The sequence below is a fragment of the Trachypithecus francoisi genome, unplaced genomic scaffold (genome assembly GCF_009764315.1).
Source record: "Trachypithecus francoisi isolate TF-2019V2 unplaced genomic scaffold, Tfra_2.0 Lachesis_group18, whole genome shotgun sequence".
NCBI lineage: Eukaryota > Metazoa > Chordata > Mammalia > Primates > Cercopithecidae > Trachypithecus > Trachypithecus francoisi.
The window spans coordinates 24,031,112-24,042,103 of NW_022681463.1; positions in this window are offsets into that span (position 1 = coordinate 24,031,112).

Below are 10,992 nucleotides of genomic sequence, written 5' to 3' on the forward strand. Positions count from 1 at the left end.
GCTTTGTGTTACTGCTTAGGAACATTTTTCTATAACATTATGATTTTCTGAAAGACGGTGTAAGTATTACAATCAAGCTTTATCACATTCGTATCACAATGAAGTCTAGTTTTAAGTCTCTTATCACCATTTAGCATCATATTTTACTTCAGCACTTTGTATCTGTGGGGCCCCTCTGAGCTTTATCACTTCTGGAATTTCTTTAAAATATTTTTCAGAGAGCAACTAAGTTAAGAGTGCTCAGGGGAGTTCCTCACAAAGAATACAGAACAATAAAGACTTTAAGCAATTGTAAAATGGCAAAGGAATTTTGTCAGTTTACAGTTTACAAGAGGAATGCGTTATGCACCAGAAACCAAAGGGCAGGTGCATTTTGTAAATGTGATTGACTCAACAATTAAGCCTGTAAGAGTGTCTCCATCCACAGCCACTTGAAGAGAGTACTCCTTCTGTAAAATAAACTAGTTAAAAGCACAGGCAGGCGGGACAATGAATGATTTAAGGAATTTCATCTCAAATTTGAACCCCTACCAAGAGATAGTAGTGAAAAACTTCATGTCTTAGTGAAGACTTTTAATGAACATTTGATATCAAAGGCAGCGCTTTCAGCAGTATATCACTTGCTTTAAAACCATTCCAGGGCAATGACTGAGACACTGCTTCAGAGTGAAATCATGCTACTTGGTGTTCGGTATCAGTTTTCTGAATATGAGATTTTGTTTCAAAGGGCAGTGCTCTTCATGAATCTCTCCAGCTCTAACCACCCAGCATGGAAAGATTGCCTGGAAGTCAGCTATATCTATGAAAAGAAACAAGAAAAACCATGAGAATGTATATAGTGCTTAACTTAGAATATCAGATAATATTCTAAGTACTTTACGGAAATGAAGTCACTCATTTAATCTTTATAACAACCTTATAAAGTAGTTACTACTGAAATTGTTTTACAGATGAGGAAACAGGAACAGAGAGGACAAGTGACTTACTGAGTGCCTAAGGTAAGTGACAAAGCCAGAAATCAAACTGAGGTTTCCAAATCCAGACTGCATGCGCTCCTACAGAGGCTCTCTTTGACTATTCCATGGTACACAAAAACCCATCAGGTTTCACCAAAGGCCTTTGGGCAGGAACACCAAAGGCTGTTTATTCATTTATCAGATTTTTACTAGTAAATATGCATAATTTCTATCTATATAACTGTATTCTACTAGAATTATTTGTATCTCTATATAAGGCTAATAAATTCCCAAGTTTTTCTAAAACATCTTTATTCTTACCAAGATCTCTCCTTGATAGATTTGATCATCATAGATTCTTAGCATCAAAAAGATCCTTAAATTACCATCTAACACATTAACTGGAATCTCTAAAACAGTATATCTTGCAAGAATAAAAATCAAAAACACAACTGAATATTGATGGTTCAGTAAAAGCTAATCGACTAATACATATTGGTTGAACACATACAATGTTTTAAATCACTATTCTAGGCTTAACAGGAGTTTAAAGAGACATGCAAGCAAGTTTTCTCAGTGATTTTATGAGTTAACAAAACAGGTGGGAGGTCATTTATAGAAATGCCATAGGAACTAACAAGAATATATTTAGTCTGTATAAAATATCCCCATTAACAAAAAATAAATATATTTTCCTTCTACCTCTTATCCATAACTGCTAGCAAAGGGGATGAGCCACCATGTAGCCTGGAAGGGCATCTTCCTATTAGTATCTCTAAGCCCACCACGCAAGGCAACAATATGCCTGCTACTGAAGCTACCAAGCTTCAAAACAAGTTTTCTAGTTCCACCTAGAACACAATGCCACGATCCCTTTCATAAGAACATTCTAGAGCAACCTCTGCAAATTGTACCATAACTAGCCTGTTATTCAATTTACTGGTAAACATTACAAATGAAGCTAGGGAAATCTTTCCATAATTTGATAGTTATAATGCCTTATTTTTCAAAAGGTATTCAAAAAATGTATTGAATGTCTTTTATGTAATAGGCACTGTGCTTTGCTTTCAAAATACCAATACCCTTGGATAGGAGAATCTTTAAATGGTCATTACTTAAAATACACCTTAGAAATATTCTAAATGCAAAACTTCCCTGATACTTTCTATGTAACTGTGTATATGTTTATGGTTTGTCAACTTAGGACCTTGTAAAGAGAAATAAAAAACCTTGGCCGGGTGTGGTGTTCACGCCTGTAATCCCAGCACTTTGGGAGGCTGAGGCAGGTGGATCACGAGGTCAGGAGATCGAGACCATCTGGCCAACATGGTGAAACTCCATCTCTACTAAAAATATGAAAATAAGCTGGATGTGGTGGCCCGTGCCTATAATCCCAGCAACTCGGGAGGCTGAGGCAGGAGAATCGCTTGAACCCAGGAGGCAGAGATTGCAGTGAGCCCAGATCACACCATAGCACTCCAGCCTGGGGAGAGAGACTCCACCAAAAAAAAAAAAAAAAAAAGGCCCTCCAGTGTGGTTTAGGTCATTTAATGACATCACAGAGTCTTCAACCCTGACTATTCTTTAAGGCTAAGACTGACCACTAACTAGTTTACCCTCAGAAGCTGATTTGGGTAACTTTTATACCCAGTCAATAACAAGAGCTAACATTCATTAAGCACTTACAGATGTTATCTCATTTAACATTTCAACCATTCCATGAGACAGTTACTATTATACTACTGAGAAAACTGAAGTACGAGGAGATTAAATAACCTTCTAGAAACCGTGATAAGAGCCCAAATACAAGCCAGGCTTCATAAGTTCTGTACCCCCTTAGTTACTACACTTACCTGCCTGACAAGTCAGATACCTGGTTTGTGGTCCCTTGAATTCAACCTATCATATGAATAGAAACTCTTGTACTCGCAGCCATCCGTGTGGACAACCCGCTGAATACCTTGGCTATAGTGGCCCAGAGCCCTGCATTGGCTCCAACGATAGCCTGATGGTACCTCACTGACGTGCAGCTGGCCAAGATACCACCTGCTCCTACTTCCTACCTCCACCTACCTCCACTACTTCCTCCAAGCTTTTAACTATGAGAACTGTTTTGTAAGCACTAAAATCCCATGAACTGCCTTGACATCTTTGAGCCTCACAAGGTCCCTAGCCATGAGTTCTCCTGCTCTGGCCAGATATGCCCCCGACCCAGAAGGAAAGGCTTGCTTGCTGGCTACCTCCCTTAGCTGGACCAGCTCCGTCCCACCATGTCTTCAACCTAATAGCTTTCACCTCCCTTCAGAGCAATTATTCCAACAAGACAATCACATCCGCCTGTGGGAACCAAGGGGCCCTCCCCGCAACACACCATCTTCTTATTACTACAAAGCTTGCCTCCCACAACTCCTGCAGGTTCACTCTGCTCCCAAATGAAGGCCCTCCTCCCCTGTATGGCCCTGCGTCGCATGTGGTAGCCTCCTCCCCTGGGCTATGAGTATATGTGACTAACAAACTGCTGTAAATCTCATCTGTCCAGTCTTGTGTGTTTGATCATCTCATATTATTTACAAAGGGGGATCCATCTTTCATCAACTGGGTGAAAAGGAGTTGGTCAGAGAAAGAATATCCTTAATACAAATAACTTCCACTTCACTATTTCCAAAAAAGTGCTGACTTTTGTCTTGCCCTACCTTCTCTCTCCCTCCGACGTAGACTCTAAGCCCTTGGTTGCACAGTAAATACAACCAAGATGGAGGTCAACCCGAGCTGCCACAGTAATGAATTTCTGCCACCAAGTAACCAGAAGGAAATTGAGTGATACTTCCTTGAAATCTCTAGTGAAGATAGTAATGGTTCTGTTAAAAAAAAAAAAAAAAAAGTCACCACCGGGCACAGTCACAGTAACTCGCGCCTATAATCTCAGCACTTTGGGAAGCTGAGACAGGAGGATCACTTGAGCCCAGGAGTTTGACACCAGCCTGGGCAACACAGGGAAACCCTGTCTCTACAAACATTCCAAAATATTGGCCAGGCATAATGGCACACGCCTGTAGCCCCAGCAACTTGGGAGGCTGAAGTAGGAGGATCGCTTGAGCCCAGGAGGTTGAGGCTGCAGTGAGCCATGTTTGCAGTACTGCATTCCAGCCTGGGTGACAGCGTGAGACCCTGTCTCAAAAGAAATGAAAAGAGAAGAGAGGAGAGGCGAGGTGAGGCAAGGCGAGGAGAGGAGAAGGCAAGACTGCCTAAAGGAGAGAATACACAGCAAATAAAACATTACATAAAATACTCAAAATCAGATATCAAACTGAAATTAACATGACAGTCAGTGGGAAATTTTGATCAGCAAACATTTTCAAAAATCGCAAAGACACGCACACGTGTGTCTGCATACCACTAATGTATATATAAACACACACACATATGTGTGTCTGTATACCACTAACCATATTTCTCAATTTGAAAATCCTCATAATCATCAGTACATGTTTATCAATGATTTTTAAATATTTTAGATGTACTTATGTCATTGTCTCATAGCAAGTGTGCTTCAAGGCAAAGACAATGTTAACTATTTCACAAAAAGCCTTAAATAAATACTGTTCCTGTGTTAAAATTTCAAAAGTATTTTGTACTATCTTTAATTTTACATATTTTATATTTGCAATTTCTAATGAAAGACATTTCATTTTTTTCAGAGAACGTATGGAGAAATAAAAACAATAGTTGCTTTCAAAAAGAGAATGTAAAGTATTAGAACACTAGGAAAAGAAACGAGCAACACTCAATGATTTTATGAAACCAAATGTCTTCAAATAATTGTCTTCTAGTCTATAATGTAAGAATGTGAAAACCGTGTCCCTCAAAGTTGCAATATGCATTGCATGTGTAAATTGTATGTATAATTACCATATACTGGAAATGAATATACTACACATTTCTCTCACGTTCAAATGTTTGTTTTGCACCAACTATTTTTGGTTTCCAAATAGAGTGAAATTCACATCAGAATTTCATTGCATCGTTAATTATACCAACATCTTAAGGAAAAATAATTATATTAATCAATAAATCCAGTTGTTAACTACATGAAATACATAATCTTGCTTAGGTGAATGTTTTCCAGAAATTAAACTACACAAAAAAGTCTCTAACCTTTATAAGACTTTATACCTAACATTGCCGGCTGTTTAACCTGAGAACTAAGGGGTCACAAGAGTTTTATCTGCCAGATGATAAGCCTTCTGAGGTCAAGTGAGCCTGCAAATATCCACCTCTACCCTCTGTAGTCATTGCATAACTTTATTAAATAAATTTGGCTGCTATAAGGTTGATAATCTCATGTGTCCTATGTTATCTTTATTAAAATCTTTGATTCTTTTTTAAGCAGCAATCCACTTTTTAACTTCACTTAATCTCTAAATTATTATATTACTTTCAAAGTGGAAAATTCACTATCTGATAGAATAGTATCAATAAACATCTTCAAAACCAGGCTGTAATTTCTCAAGTTACTTGCAAATCACTGCATCTTCTAGATTTGACTTTCAGTAAATCTTTGATGTCTGTTTCACTTCTTGTCATTACTTTTTATGATTAAAAATTTGAGGTAGATGTTTTAAAAAGTTAATGTTACTACTAAATTAATTATTGAATCAAGAGTTAAAGAGTTATTTTCCTAATTGATTTCCTGCAACTTCTGACATTACAATATCTTAAATATTAATATATTCAGATAAAATTAATTTTAATGCTAGTTATCAAATATTCTCCAGAATGAGTATTCATTATCTGTGTCACTTTGGTGGTTGTTAAAACCATTCTGATATTCCCTTTACTTATTATGTAAAATGAGGGGAAAATACAATGTCTATGTTATAATGTTGATAGGGTTAACTGAGATAATATATGTGAAGTATTTTGTACAATTCTTGGATTATGTGACCACTCAATAACTAGACATTATTCTTCTTCCCCACTGGAAAAAAAAATACCTTCCATTAATTTGTGATCTATTAGTTACATCCCAGGGGTATTTAAGGTAATAAATCCTCTCCTCTAAACTCAATAGTAATTCAAAAGTAAAACCTCTTGTCCTCCCCATATTTGTAATATGGTTCCTTCATGTAGTATAGCACTTATGCACCTATCAAACTATTTTTTTGAGTAATGGAACAAATGAGCATCATCTCAACTCAATGTAGGTACAGGAGATTTTAAGTTGCTCAAGGTCATGAGGTAGAAGTCACTTTTAAGGGTGAAAGAGTCACTCCTCTCTGAACATAATGAGCACTTAGAGCAGGATCTGGAAACTAATTATCATCAGCTTTTTAAGATGCAAAATGTAGACACTCTCCTAATGATTAAACTTTATAATTGATAATTATCTTTGATTAACGAGTAGGAAGTTCTTCCAGAGGCTTTTGCTGCTGTGTACCATTGCCATAACTGATCTTTAATTGTTCCATGTAAGAATCCCTTTTATCATGTTTAATCTTTGCTATTTATAAATAAGGACCTTGTACCACCCTTATTAACTCTCCCTAGATGTAATATTACTTTACAATTGTCTTTCCAATTTAATTAACATTCAGCCTAATTCTTTATATTTGTATATGAAAAGGTACAAGCAGTTCATGCTCTCAAGCAGAAAGGAGAAACCCTTTGCTCTGACCACTTTTGAATTCTCTTCTTGATCCAAATTTTGAGAGAAGAGAGAACAATACTCTCTCTGGATATACAGGAGGAGACTTTACATCATTGCTATCTTTCTGCTCCTGGAGAATGTATTTAGGCCCTTCTTATCTTAGTAAAATATATATCATTTCATCTCTGCTCTGTTTCTTATATAGCATCCTAGTTTTTCCTCACTTTCCTTTTCCTGCCAATATTTCTAAATGATCTAACTACTTTCCTGATCTCCTGATCTTGGACTATCAGATTAGTCCAAAACCACACGGCCAACTTTTTTCATGTATCTTCTGAGTCTGACATTGCTAAACACTCTCTTTAAGTTTCTGCCGCCTTCAGCTTTCCTGAAAATTGACGGTCCTCGGTCTTCTCCTAGCTCACCAACATTTCTTTGTCTATTCTTTTGCCTATTTTCCACCTTCCCCCTGCCTCAAAATTTCCCAAGGCTTATGCCCTAGACCTTGCTTTTCTTTTTCTACTTATTCTTCCAAGGAAGGTGTCCTGGGTTGAATAGTGTCCCCTCAAAATTCATGTCCACCCATGCATTTTGAATATCAGAATGTTACTTTACTTGGAACTAAGATCTTTGCAGGTGTAATTAATTAAGGATCTTAAGATGAAATCATCCTAAATTTAAATCCAATGACTGGTGTCCTTATAAGAGGAGACGTAGACAGAGAAGGAGGAGATATGAGATGGAGGCAAAAATTAGATTGATTCAGCTGCAACCCAAAAAATGTCAAGGATTGCTGACAACCACCTGATGTTAAGAGAGGAATGAGCCTGATGTGGTATTTGGTTTTCTGTCCCTGCGTTAGTTTGCTGAGGATAACTAGGTAATGTGTTGATAGTTGCAGTAAACCACCATGGCACACGTTTGCCTGTATAACAAATCTGCACACACTGCACATGTAATTCCAGAACTTAAAATAAAATTCTTTTAAAAAGAGGAATGAGATACCTCCTCCCTCAGAGCCTCCTGGAGGAACCAACCCTGCCGGCACTTTGATTTCAGACCTATGGATATTTCTGGAAACTTGAGAGAATGCAATCCTGTGTTAAGCCCCCAAGTTTGTGGGTTTGGCAGTCCTAGAAAATGAATACTGAGGGCTTATGCCTTCACCTCTAGCACCTGTGCTAAATATCCAGAGACATTTCTCTCTAGGTCTGGTCTCCTATCTGCCCCATCTGCTTTTAATTTGGGTATTCTACCATCATCTCGAACTCTATTTTTAACAAAGGGATGTTATTATCTTCTCCCCGGTTCACACTCTCCCTTATCCATTGTTAAACTTATTGACAAATACAAGAGCTTGAGGTCTGTTCTTTTTGTTAATAAAATTATCCTTGCTAAACCAGAATGTTCATATTCTCTCTCTTTTAATATCTCTATGTAATATAAATTACATGACTTATCAAGTTATCCATTTATCTCTCATATTCATCTTTTTCATTCCAACTTCCCCACCCTTTCTCTTTAAATTACCAGTTGATTGCACTAGTCCCCAGAGTGGGGTCATCACCTACACTGTCTTTCTGGTCTAAATCATTCTCCATCCTAGACCCATGTCAGTCCATTTTCATCCTAGGCCCAGTCAGTCTTTTACATTAATATATATATGCTATATAATATATTTGGTATATTATAAATATACTAAAAATGCTAATTGGTTATTTGTAGTTTATTACATATATATGTAATAAATATTTGCATATATATATATGCAATGTATATTGGTGGCAAACCAGAGTCTAGCATCTACCTCTGTATTTCTTCAAATATAGTTCAGGGAATGCCAGTAACATATTCACTTGGAGTATTAGAATGCAGATTCCCGGGTCTCATCCAAAATCAGATTCTTGGTTTGGGATCCAGAGCTATTCTCATAAAATTCTCATGAAAGCTCAACATTTAAACATATTGAGTTCCCTTTACTTTTATCTAAATTCACTCTTCTTCCTACATAAACCCTCTGTTTCTTCTGGAGGCACAAAAATCCACCACTTATCTTCCCTAAAATGTACCTTGCTTATTTAAACTTGAAGCATCACTTAAGCCTGGAATACTTCCTTCTTGCTCTCCACCTCTCTTTTGTTAAAAGTTCCACTCAAGTTTGCTTACTCATCACAAGGACTTTTTCAGTCATGCAGTTCCACACTATTCTCTTCCACCTCTGGGTTCCTATCACATGCTATTGTGCCAGTTACTATGTACTGATTAATTATATGTCATTATTTAGGTAAACATGCAGTTATGGTTTGTTTCCTTAAGAAAATCTTAAGCTGCTGCAGACTCTGCACAGGATCTAATACATAACAGGAATTCAGCAAACGTTTTCTAAATTAGTGCTTGAAAGAAAGGCCAGGGGCAGCATCTTGAAAAGCTCACAAATGCGTATAGGAGACTCAGATGTAGACCACCTTGTTAGGAAGTACACTAATGGGGATGGTACTTATATTCCTATTCATTCCACTTGAGTACAACTACGAAGGTTGACTGATGATAATGTAACAATGATACCACGTGTTATATTTCTTCAGGAATGTGAGAGCAGATAACCAGGCTTAAACTATTAAAGCTATTTTTTCTACCAGTCTAACAGCCACTGAATTATTGCTAATACAACAAAACTGGACTAACAAGCTAAAAAAAATTATGTTGATAAAAGTAGAATTTAAAAATTAAAACCATATCTGTATTCATTATTCACTTCTAAATATAAAGCACTGCATTCACTCTGACCAATATTTATTGAGCATTGCTATGTATTATGCAAATCAAAATATTGATTACCTGACCCATGGCACACTAACCATGGAAATTAAACATAGAATGATCTCTATTGCTCTTTATGAAGATAAAGCATAAATATTCTGAAGAGAAATATCTACAGCACACACATTGTACCAGCCTGCTTTATTTTCTTAAATCCATATCAACGTAAATAAACACAACGACACTTTAAGAAACTTTCTTTTTTTCCTTTTTTCTGAGACACAGTATTGCTCTGTCACCCAGGCTAGAGGGCAGTGGCATGATCTCAGCTCACTGCAGCCTTCATTTCCCACACTCAAGTGATCCTTCTCCCTCAGCCTCCCAAGTTGCTGGGACTACAGGCCTGCACCACTACACCAGATAACTTTTTTTTTTTTTTTTTTTTTTTTTAAGTAAAGACTAGGTCTCCCTATGTTGCTCAGGCTGGTCTTGAACTGCTGAACTCAAGTAATGTTCCCAAAGTACTGGGATTACAGGCATGAACCACCAAGCCTAGCAAGAAACTTTGTCTACAAAGGAACATATGTTTTCAAACTGTGCCTTGGCTTTCACTAATTAACATATTCTTCTCTCAGAAAAAAGTGCAATATATGTTACAAACTTCAGAATTCAAAACACATTCCTTGCATTCTCTTGTCCTTATTCTCACTTCGGAGATGTTACATACAGAAAATTTGGAAAAAACAATCATACTAGCTCTCCCCAATATCACCTCTGCTCACACATTCGATACAGTGAATGTTTCCTCAGAATCCAAAAAGCATTACCTAAACCATTCATTCAGAGCAAACCCCACTGACTTCTGTATCAACTCTCAGTATGCCCTGAATCACTTCAATGATACACTGAAACATCAAAGCACTTATATACACGCCAGGCTCTATTCCAAGCACAGAATTAGGGATGCAGAGCTGGATCAAATTCTGTCCCTGTCCTCAAAAAAATGTACAATTCTGAAAACTAGAGAGGCACAAAAACAAATAGGGACCATAAAGGGTTACAGATGTCCTAATCAGAGTACTCAAAGAAAGGCTACAACACCTTCACAAAGCACAAAACCTGAGAAGTAAGTTGTGTTTCTTGTGTGATTGCTTAACGTGTGTTCTTCTTAATATTTCAAAATGCGGTTAAATAGAAATCTTTAAATTAAGAACATATCTCCTTATAATAAGTCATTTATATAACGGGAAATGTTGAAAATCATAGGGTTTGGAAAGTACAGACTCATGTTTTCACTCACAGCACTTATAAAAACAGTCCACATACCACATCATCAATATGATGGAAAGGAATGTAGTCAATAAAAATCACATTTTAAAAGTTTCTAAAAACTTGAGGGCTGTCAGATGAGAAAACTAAGATTAGAAACATATACAGTCCCAGCTAGTCAGGAGGCTGAGGTGGGAGGACTTCTCAATGTAGCTGACTCCATCTCAAAAAAAAAAATAGAAAAGAAAAGAAAAAGAAGTGTACATAAAGTATAATAGATGCTGCACTATAAACTGCATAGAAAAAAAGCGGTGATAAAAATATACTAAAAATGCTAATTGGTTGTTTCTAGTTTATTAC